This window comes from Octopus bimaculoides, chromosome 1 (genome assembly GCF_001194135.2).
Source record: "Octopus bimaculoides isolate UCB-OBI-ISO-001 chromosome 1, ASM119413v2, whole genome shotgun sequence".
Taxonomy (NCBI): domain Eukaryota; kingdom Metazoa; phylum Mollusca; class Cephalopoda; order Octopoda; family Octopodidae; genus Octopus; species Octopus bimaculoides.
The window spans coordinates 71,811,758-71,821,186 of record NC_068981.1 but is presented as its reverse complement, the minus strand read 5'-3'; the positions used below and the strand labels follow the sequence as shown (position 1 = coordinate 71,821,186).

General features: G+C 32.4%; 1 protein-coding gene across 6 annotated transcripts in view; it reads left to right on the top strand.

Annotated features, from left to right (window-relative positions):
• Positions 1-9,429, top strand: part of LOC106879036 (uncharacterized) — a 231,431-nt gene that overhangs the window by 212,311 nt on the left and 9,691 nt on the right. The window lies entirely within an intron of this gene.

The following is a 9,429-nucleotide window of genomic DNA, read 5'->3' as shown; positions in this document are numbered from 1 at the left end:
TATGTATGTATGTATGTATGTATGTATGTATGTATGTATGCATGCATGTATGTATGTATGCATGCATGCATGTATGTATGTGTGTATGTATGTACGTATGTATGTATGTATGTATATATATGCACGCATGTATGTATGTATGCATGCATGCATGTATGTATGTATGTATGCAAGCATGTATGTATGTATGTATGTTTGTATCTGTTTATGTATATATATCAATCTTTGTGTGTGTGTTTGTGTGTTTGTGTGTGTTTGTGTGTTTGTGTGTGTATGTGTGTGTGTGTGTGTGCATGTGTGTGTGTGTGTGTGTGTGCATGTGTGTGTGTGTGAGCACATGTGTGCGTGTGCATGTGTGTGTGTGTAGTTATTTCATGTTACATGAAAAAGTGGTGCACAGTACCAGAATTTTCAGCTCAAATGAAACATAACAAACTACTCCAAATATTTGTTAGAGTATCCACATGAGTGGAGTCAAGATTGGCTAGTTTGTGCTGGTACTGAGTCATATGAGTCGTAATAATGAAGTCAAACCAATTAGTGATATTTTGAAATCATTTAATACATGCATTTCAGGTTTGCATAATATATGATAGAAAATTTATATTTATATGTATACATATATACAGGTATGTTGGTGCAAACAGTTTGATAAGTGCCAGTGCACAAAACTCTTGGACCTTGAGTCACCCTGTTGATTCTGCTAAATATTAATAAAACTATATATACATATATATCATCATCATCACATTCGCCATGCTAAATCGCTAACCACTACACACATATTTTTTCTCTCCTTGTTTCTTTCTGGGTTCCTTTCTGTGGAAGAGCATAGGCTCGAAATGTTGAAGACTGTTTTGAATTCCTGAGTGTTATACTAATACATCTGTTTGTTTTCTACACCACCTGTCTTCGTCTTTAGTTTTTTTGTGAATTCTCCCTATATATCTATTGTACTGTTCCATGAGAGCTACTTATTTTGTATGTTTGATAACATTATCCATGATCTATAATCATGACTACTGCTATTAAACAGCTATTGTTATCAAAATTAGTATACTTTAGACATTATTTAAAATAAATTTAAAAGTATCCCTTTATTAGAATCAAAGCTCAGGTAATGTTATATCTGCAGCTTAATGTTATCAGCTGCTTATTGTTATATAAAAGACTCCATCTAAAAGTGAGCATAAGAAGCAGCTGCCACTGTCGATATAAGCATTTAAAAATTTTTTTTCTTTTTTTTTTTTTATTGCTATGAACATTCTTGTAGACTAGGAGAAGGAATGCTTAATTCAAATTTATTTAGGTTTAAGCCTAGAAAAATGCTTTTCTTTTAAATTTTCCATGTTATGATGGAATAAGGTAGCAAAAGGAAAAAAACAGCCAAAACAATTACTTATACTTTCAGTTCACATGCAAGAAAGAATACTATCTGGGTGTGCATTACTTCTGATTCATGACTGAAGAATTCTTTTGGCAAAATAACAAGAGGAAATAATGGAAAGAATATGGTAGCACATGTATCATGATTAGTAACTTAGAACAGAGCTTGTAGATTCATACAACCAACTTATTCAGCTTTAATAGCTGTATTTCCTAATATTTGGCTTACTAAACATATGTGATTTCCCTTGACATCATAAAACTTTCATTCATGTCTGGAACAAGGGCCTCCATGCTAATCTTACTGCTTAAAGTCTCCATACCTTTTCAACTTTCTTTTTGCAAGTTTTGTACAGTTACACCTCTGAATTCTGTTATATTTGCTATTGATATGCATGTTGATTTGTATTTTTCTTAGTTGAGTTTTTGTTGTTTGACTAATTTTCTAGTAGTGGTCATCCTGTCATCTTTTCTGATACAATGTATCCAAGGCTGCACTTTCCATTGTGATTTATTTTAAAGACAATATAGTGTGATTTTTAAAGATGATTTGGCTGTTAATTCTATCAGGTCAGTTTACCATGTAGATGTTTTGACATTGACACATAGCACCCCATGTGACAATGATAAAAGAGGCAAAGGAAAAAAACTGTAGATTTTTCAAAGAGATAGGTGTAGTGCATTGGTAATGGAATCTTTGACAAATAAACAAATATCTTTATATTTACATGTAACTTAGGTTACTTATGAATACGACTGTTGCAACACTCCATATATGTGAACATTATTCCAATATGGATTGCATTTTTGATTTGTGAATAGTCAGGAACTTATTAGAGATCTAAATATTTTTTCAAACTGAAAAGCAAATACAGTCTTTTGGATGCAGATATCATAATATTATATATATCATAATGTTATATCATCACAACAAATCTTCAGTGAGTGTAAGGGTTGGCTTTGTAGTAATTCCAAAGATTTTGATTTTGTATCATTCATGTGTAGGCAGAGTCCAGTGCTACAAAGCTGAGGGATGTATATGCACAAATTTTCTTTGTGTTGTTTTATCATTTTACCATAGAGATTGTGTTGTTTTGTCATTTTACCATAGAGATTGTGTTGTTTTGTCATTTTACTATGGTTAAAAATACTTGTGAATAGATAATTAATGTGAGAAGGAAGAATATGGGCAACATAACCACACCTTTGTGTATACTATATTTAGCTGGGTTTGGGATAATGAGTACCTTTGATATATACAACAATATAGTAGTCAAACAAAAATTGTACTTTGAGCAGAATTCACACAACAAATTGCCTAGCTACATGACATATTGTTTACGGTAAACATAAACAAGTGTCACCATTGCCAAAGCAGTATACATATGAAGGCATGCAGATACAAACCCACATACACATGCATGCAGACATGCATGCAGACATGCATGGCATACACACACACACACACACACACACACACACACACACACACACACACACACACACACACACACACACACACACACACACACACACACACACACACACACACACACACACACACACACACACACACACACACATTGTAATGCAAGCTAATCTCAAAAATTACTCTTCTGCTTCTGTTCATAGAGAATTTAATCTCATTAGTTGAAGCAACATACCTTTCTTTTGATCGTATTTGTTATCACTTATTATGATCTAGGAGACAAAGAGTAAAAACACATTTTTCAATTCTTACATTTCTCGTGTATAATTTAATTCCTAAACCATTTACTCATGCATGCGTGTATGTTCTGTTTTTTTGTTCAACTAGTGAGATTGGGATAATAAACGTTTCTCTAAGTCTATAACTGCAGGAAAATGAAGATTTAGAAAAGGATCTTCAGAAGATAGCAGTTTCAAAAAAAAAAAGTGTGGGATCTGAGGAATGAGGCAATGTCTTCTGTGCTATATTTTGTTATAAATATAGGTTCTGTAGTCAAGTTATATTGAAGAATTCTATATAAGGTAACTTGTCTTATCAGCAAACACTTTTGTCTAGCTTGGTCTTGTGTAGTGTTATAGCTTTTCATGAATGCATGAACATACATACATATATATGAATATATATACATTTATATATAATGAATAGTGCTTTCCATACAAGATGCATATAAAAGCAAAAAATGAATGAAAATTCACAATAACATTAAAAGAATTCTTGTAATCTTTTTAGAAATATTAAGAGACAAAAAGAAATTGTAACATTTCATTTTGATGTATGAAGTCTTTTTAACTTGCTTTCTAACCAGTATTTTATAGCATTTGTTCTATAGTCATGGGGAATATTGGTATTTAGATTAATAATGTAAAAAGAAATAATAATTTTATTTTGATTCACTATGTTTGATAAGTGATCAGGTAAATCCAGATCATCTTGAATAAAACTTTGTATGTGCTTTAAGAAAGGTTTTGGTAAGATGTCCTGTTGCTTAGTCTCTGTTTCATATGCAGGTGCTGCTATGATTACTCTGAGTTTCAAATTGTCTTCAGATGGTACTCTGATATGTTTGGATTTATATTTTTACAATCATCACTTATAGTCTTATTGTTGTGTATTTTGGGTAGCCCATAGGAATTGCTGCTTTTGCATTTGAAATTCTTTAGGTGTCAAACATTTTCAATATTTATTCAATAAAGGTCAGATTTCTTATTAGTTTATAGTTGTCAATCTTTTCTTAATAGTTATTATTTTCTAGTATTTTAAACACAAGTTCTATACTGATAGATTTGATGAATCAACTCAAACTAGAACTATTAATGCAAAACATGAGTAAAAAGAGCAGTTGTTTTTTAGAATGAACCCACTCCCCAAAAGTTCAACTTCACTGAAATAAAAAATCATAACATCACAGGATTCAGCTGAAAACTTAGACTAGCTAAATACGTTTTTTTTAAGAGAATATAATAATAAAGATGAATCACTTGTAAAGAATAAAAGCAAATTTTATCCAAAGAAAGGAAAGAATAAAGCCCTTGGTACTTTCGAGGAACACATTGTAAATTTTTCTATTCAACTGAAAAATAAAATAGGAATATAATGTCAAATATTTCAAAACACAAATGGCAAAATCTAGTTAATCTATAAAAAGATACTAAAATTGCAATTAAATAGTGCTGTTGTAATGATTGAAAATAATAATCTTCATAAACAATGAAAGGTAACGGGATATTTGATTTTATTGAATAAATGTTTTAAATGTTTGAAATCTAAAACTTTTGACTATATAAGCGAATTTCAGATAGAAAACCAATAACACTGGTCAACAAAATGAAACTTTTTTTAATCATCAGAGTTACTGATTGACAATTCTGAGTTAATTTTTGATGCTGATTACAAATCTGAATTCCAATTTCCTCTATCAGGCCACATTTTCCTGTTAATAATACCTGCTGTTTTAACTTATAGGATACATAAAGCATGTCTATATAAAGTATATTGAATACAAGATATGATAATTTCATGGCTTTTTATTGTACAAAATTAAAATTATTGTGTACAAATAAGTTAGAATACACTCAAATGCATAACAACTTAAAATCTTTGGGATTTGGACTTTCTATGGTATTTTGTCTCAGGTTCATCCCTGTATAACATCCAACGGTAGTCAGCTTACATTCCTGCATTCCAAAATCCTTGATATCGTTGTTCCATCGATGCAATATCTTGATGAAAGCGTTCCACTTGCTCATCAGACACTGCTCTAAGGTTCTCTGCAAAAAAGTCCAGATGTGAATCAAGGAAATGGACTTTTAGTGACATCCAACAGCCCATTGCAGTGAAGGAGTCTTGAAGACATTTCACTCCATTTCTAAACTCTAGAGATCTTTTAAATTATTGTGCATTTTCACCCACTTTTTTGTTTTTATATGTATTATATATAATAATTATTATTATTATTATTATTATTATTATTAGAAGAAGAGTTATGTCAATCCTTTTTTAAAATATATTATTATTGTTATTATTATTATTATTATTATTATTATTATTAGTAGTAGTAGTAGTAGTAGTAGTAGTAGTAGTAGTAGTAGTAGTAGTAGTAGTATCACCCTCATTTAACATTCATGATCCATACTGGCATATATACATATATATATATATATATATATATATATATATATATATTTCTGTATGTGTAAAGTAACAGTTTTAGAAAAAAAACCATTGGTTTCATATCTAGTGTGAACTAGACATATCTTCAGTTTCTCTAAACAATAACTGTTCTCTGCAAAGAATGTTTTTTTAAAAAACACAAGAAGGCTGGTGATAATTGAAGAAATATTCCTCTGAAAAAATTATGGCCGAGTGAGTTGTCTTCCTTCGCTTGATAGCTAGGTTTTCCAATTTTTAAGTAAAAATTTCCGAAAATGTGGACAACTTCTCACAGCTTCAGTCCTGGAGTTCAGGTAGCCTCCTGGTTCATGTGAGTTCATAAGGATTATATATTTTTCTGCCATACACAATTTACATATATACCATTTCTTTCCTCTTTTGTTATCTCCCCTTTTTCTTAGCTCTCCTGTGTGAACTTCCTGTCCGGCAACTTCCTGTCAGGCATTCGCCATGATTGATTGCTGACAAAACATTCAATTTTTTTTTCTCCGTGTTTTTCTCCTTGTTTTCTCCGTATTCTTTCTGTTAAGGAGCGTAGCTTGAAACGTTAAAGATTTTCTGTATTCCCGAGCGTTAAACTAATACATCCTTTTGTTGTTTACACCACCTGTCCTCGTCTGTTGTTGTTTTTTTCGTAAATTCTCCCATATATATATATATATATATATATATATATATATACACTCATACAAAGAGAAAGAGAGAGAGAGAGAGAGAGAGAGAGAGTCATTTAGATGTATACACATACACCCACTTTATACTTTATAAATATTCAACTGCGACGTAGATAACAGCACTTCTCAAAGTATTGCTTATTCTAATTTACCTAAGTTGAATAGATATAGAACTAAAAGATCCAGTAACAATATCAGTAATGTAAACAGGACATGGATCAGGTTATAATTGTACTTTTCCCAGACTATTAAATAAAACTACCTATAAGAAGTGTTATTTATTAATGCAATGTTATGACCAGCTCTTTCTCAAAAGTATATATTGATCTCACTGCAAATGATTTCAAGTTCAAATATCATTAACATCTCCATTCATTCAGATACCCTTCTAGGAGAAACATAACAGCTCTCTAAACTTATTTTTGGTATTTGAAGGATACAACATATGGTGGAAGATTTTGTCTAAGGCAATAGAACACAGTGCAATGTATATACCAAGGACACAACTCATATCTTCTTCATGAACACACCATTTCTAAATAATATCCAGATGGTTATCACATGCTGGAATTTAGCATATATGTTGTACATGAACAACACACCCTTCTTAGAACCAAAGTAACAATAAACCAACATATGGTAGAGTGGACCCTTCCACCTGGAATCATTCTATTTAGTATTTTCCTTCTCATATATTCTTCCCCTACTCTTAACCTATATATCTTTTACTTTTTATAGTATTTTTACTTTTTTATATATATCTCTATTTTATCAGGGTAGTACCCATAATATCACATCACATATTCTTTTATTTTACTTTAAAATTTAACATTAGCACCATCATTTTACATTGTTTTGTCATTTCATACTATATTAAAACTTTATACTGTCATTTGCATTAACATCTCGTGAAAAGAAAGTTATTTTTACTTCATCCATATTGTAATGATATTTACGTCATAATCTCTTTATACTTATAATCATATCACTTTCCTATCTTGAAAGTTATTATTTCCTCATCTATATAGTTGTATTATTATATGGTTACCTCATTCTACACTATCATTTTACACTATTTTATAATACTACATGCAATTACTAGGCACATGCATGGCTATGTGGTAAGAAGTTTGCTTCCCAACTACATGACCTTGAGTTCAGTCCCACAGCATGGTACCTTGGGCAAGTGTCTTCTACTACAGACCAGGGATGACCAAAGCCTTACACATACACACATACATGCATGCATGCATATGTGTGTGTGTGTGTGTGTGCGTGTGTTAATGTCTCTTTACTTAGACTGCATGTGACAGCGTAAACAAATGTCACCATCATGCCAGCAGTGTCCTTCATTTCCATTCCATTCTTCTGTGAAAAACATATCTGGTCATGGGGAGTATTAACTTACTTGGAAACAGGTGAGCATTGGCAATTGGAAGGGTATCCAACTGTAGAAACTTTTCTTCAACAAATTCCATCTGACCCATGCAAGCATGCAGGTTTTTGTTGTAGAGAGGCTACATGGCTACTAACATTTAGAAGAAAGGGCTGTACTGGTGTGTAGGAGCTACAAAGAAATAAATAGTGGTAATGAGGTGTCTATGTGACCCCTCAAGGTACAGGAGTAGGGGTGGGGGTTTTCAAGAGTGTATGAGGGAGCAAAAGATGGAAGAATGGGAGAGGTGAGGGGAGGTAGACAAAACTGTAAAGATTAGGTAGGGTTGAAGAGTAGATGTAGGGAGTAGAGAATAAAGAGTGGAGATGACCAATGATGCATGAGTTGGAGAAGGTAGAAGGATACAGAAGAGAGTAGTGGGGAGAGTAGCAGGATAACAGTGATGATATAGCAGACAAGAGGAAGATGAGAGAGAGAGAGAGTTGACACATGGTTGGGTAGTCTGGAGAAGTAGAGAGAGAGAGAGAGAGAGAGAACCATAGTGCATGAGGAGGATTAATTTTGTGGCTCAGTGGTGTGGGTGAGTCAACCAATTTAACATAAGAACAGAAGGAGCAATATTAATGCATGAAGAATAACTAACAAATGAAATGGTTCCAGGTAGCAAGAAAAATAAAGTGGTATCAAGAGAGAGATGATTAGTGGAGTGGGGTATTTGAAGAAGATTGTGCATTTATATATATATTCATACACATTGATTATGCATTTATATATATATACATACACATACACACTGCTTCCAAGATGGGCAGATCTTCTCAAAAAACAGCATATCACCAGCCTTCCCAGTCCTTTGTCATCATCACCTGGTGTGGTCCTTTGTCAACATCACTGTGAGGTTCAAGGTCCTGAGTTCAGCCTTCACTATTTCATCCCAGATTGTTCTGGAACACTTTTATGTGAGCTCCAACCACATTAAGTGACTGGCACTTCTTTATACAGCTGTCCTCATTCATATGCATAACAAGATCATACCAATGCAATCTTTCCCTTGTACACTACATATGATTCCTCTTATGCCCAGTTTTCTCTCAGCCAACTTATACTGTCATTCAGGCACACTTACATTACACATCCAGTTGAACATGCTTGCTTCATTCCTTTCCAGTCATTTTAAGTCCTCTATATTCAAGGCACATATCTCACTATCATCCAGTATTGCAGTTCTAACACAAACATCATACAAATGCTGTTGTGTTATTGGTTTTCCTTTTTTATCCAAAATAATATAGCTCTTTCCATTATTTCCACAATATTACAAAATATGTATGGTTTGTTTTAAAGTTCCTGATAAACCAGTGATTATAATGCTTCTGGTTTGTTTGTAAATTTTTTTGTTCACTGTCATTCAGCTTATCAAAGTTCAAAGTGTGTTTTGTCAATGCATTTTAGGATCAAAGCTGAACAACAGTAAAAACAGCTCCAGTCAGTGAAATATGATTTTTCTTAGTACAATAGGATTTTCTTTCTCTGCAAAATGCCTCTGGGTGACAACATGCACTAAACTTTATTCAGTAAAACTTCTGTTCTACAAAAACTTTTCAGTAATATGTGATTTCTTTTTTTTACTCTCTCTTTTTTCATGTTGTGTATGTAAAACTCACATTCTGAAAATATACACTAGTAATTTAACTGTAAAACTGGTATATGAAAACTTTTGCTATGTGAAAACATATCTTTGCATTTTTTGCATTTTTACTTGATGTGTGTGTGTGTGTGTGTGTGTGTGTGTGTGTGTGTGTGTGTGTGTGTGT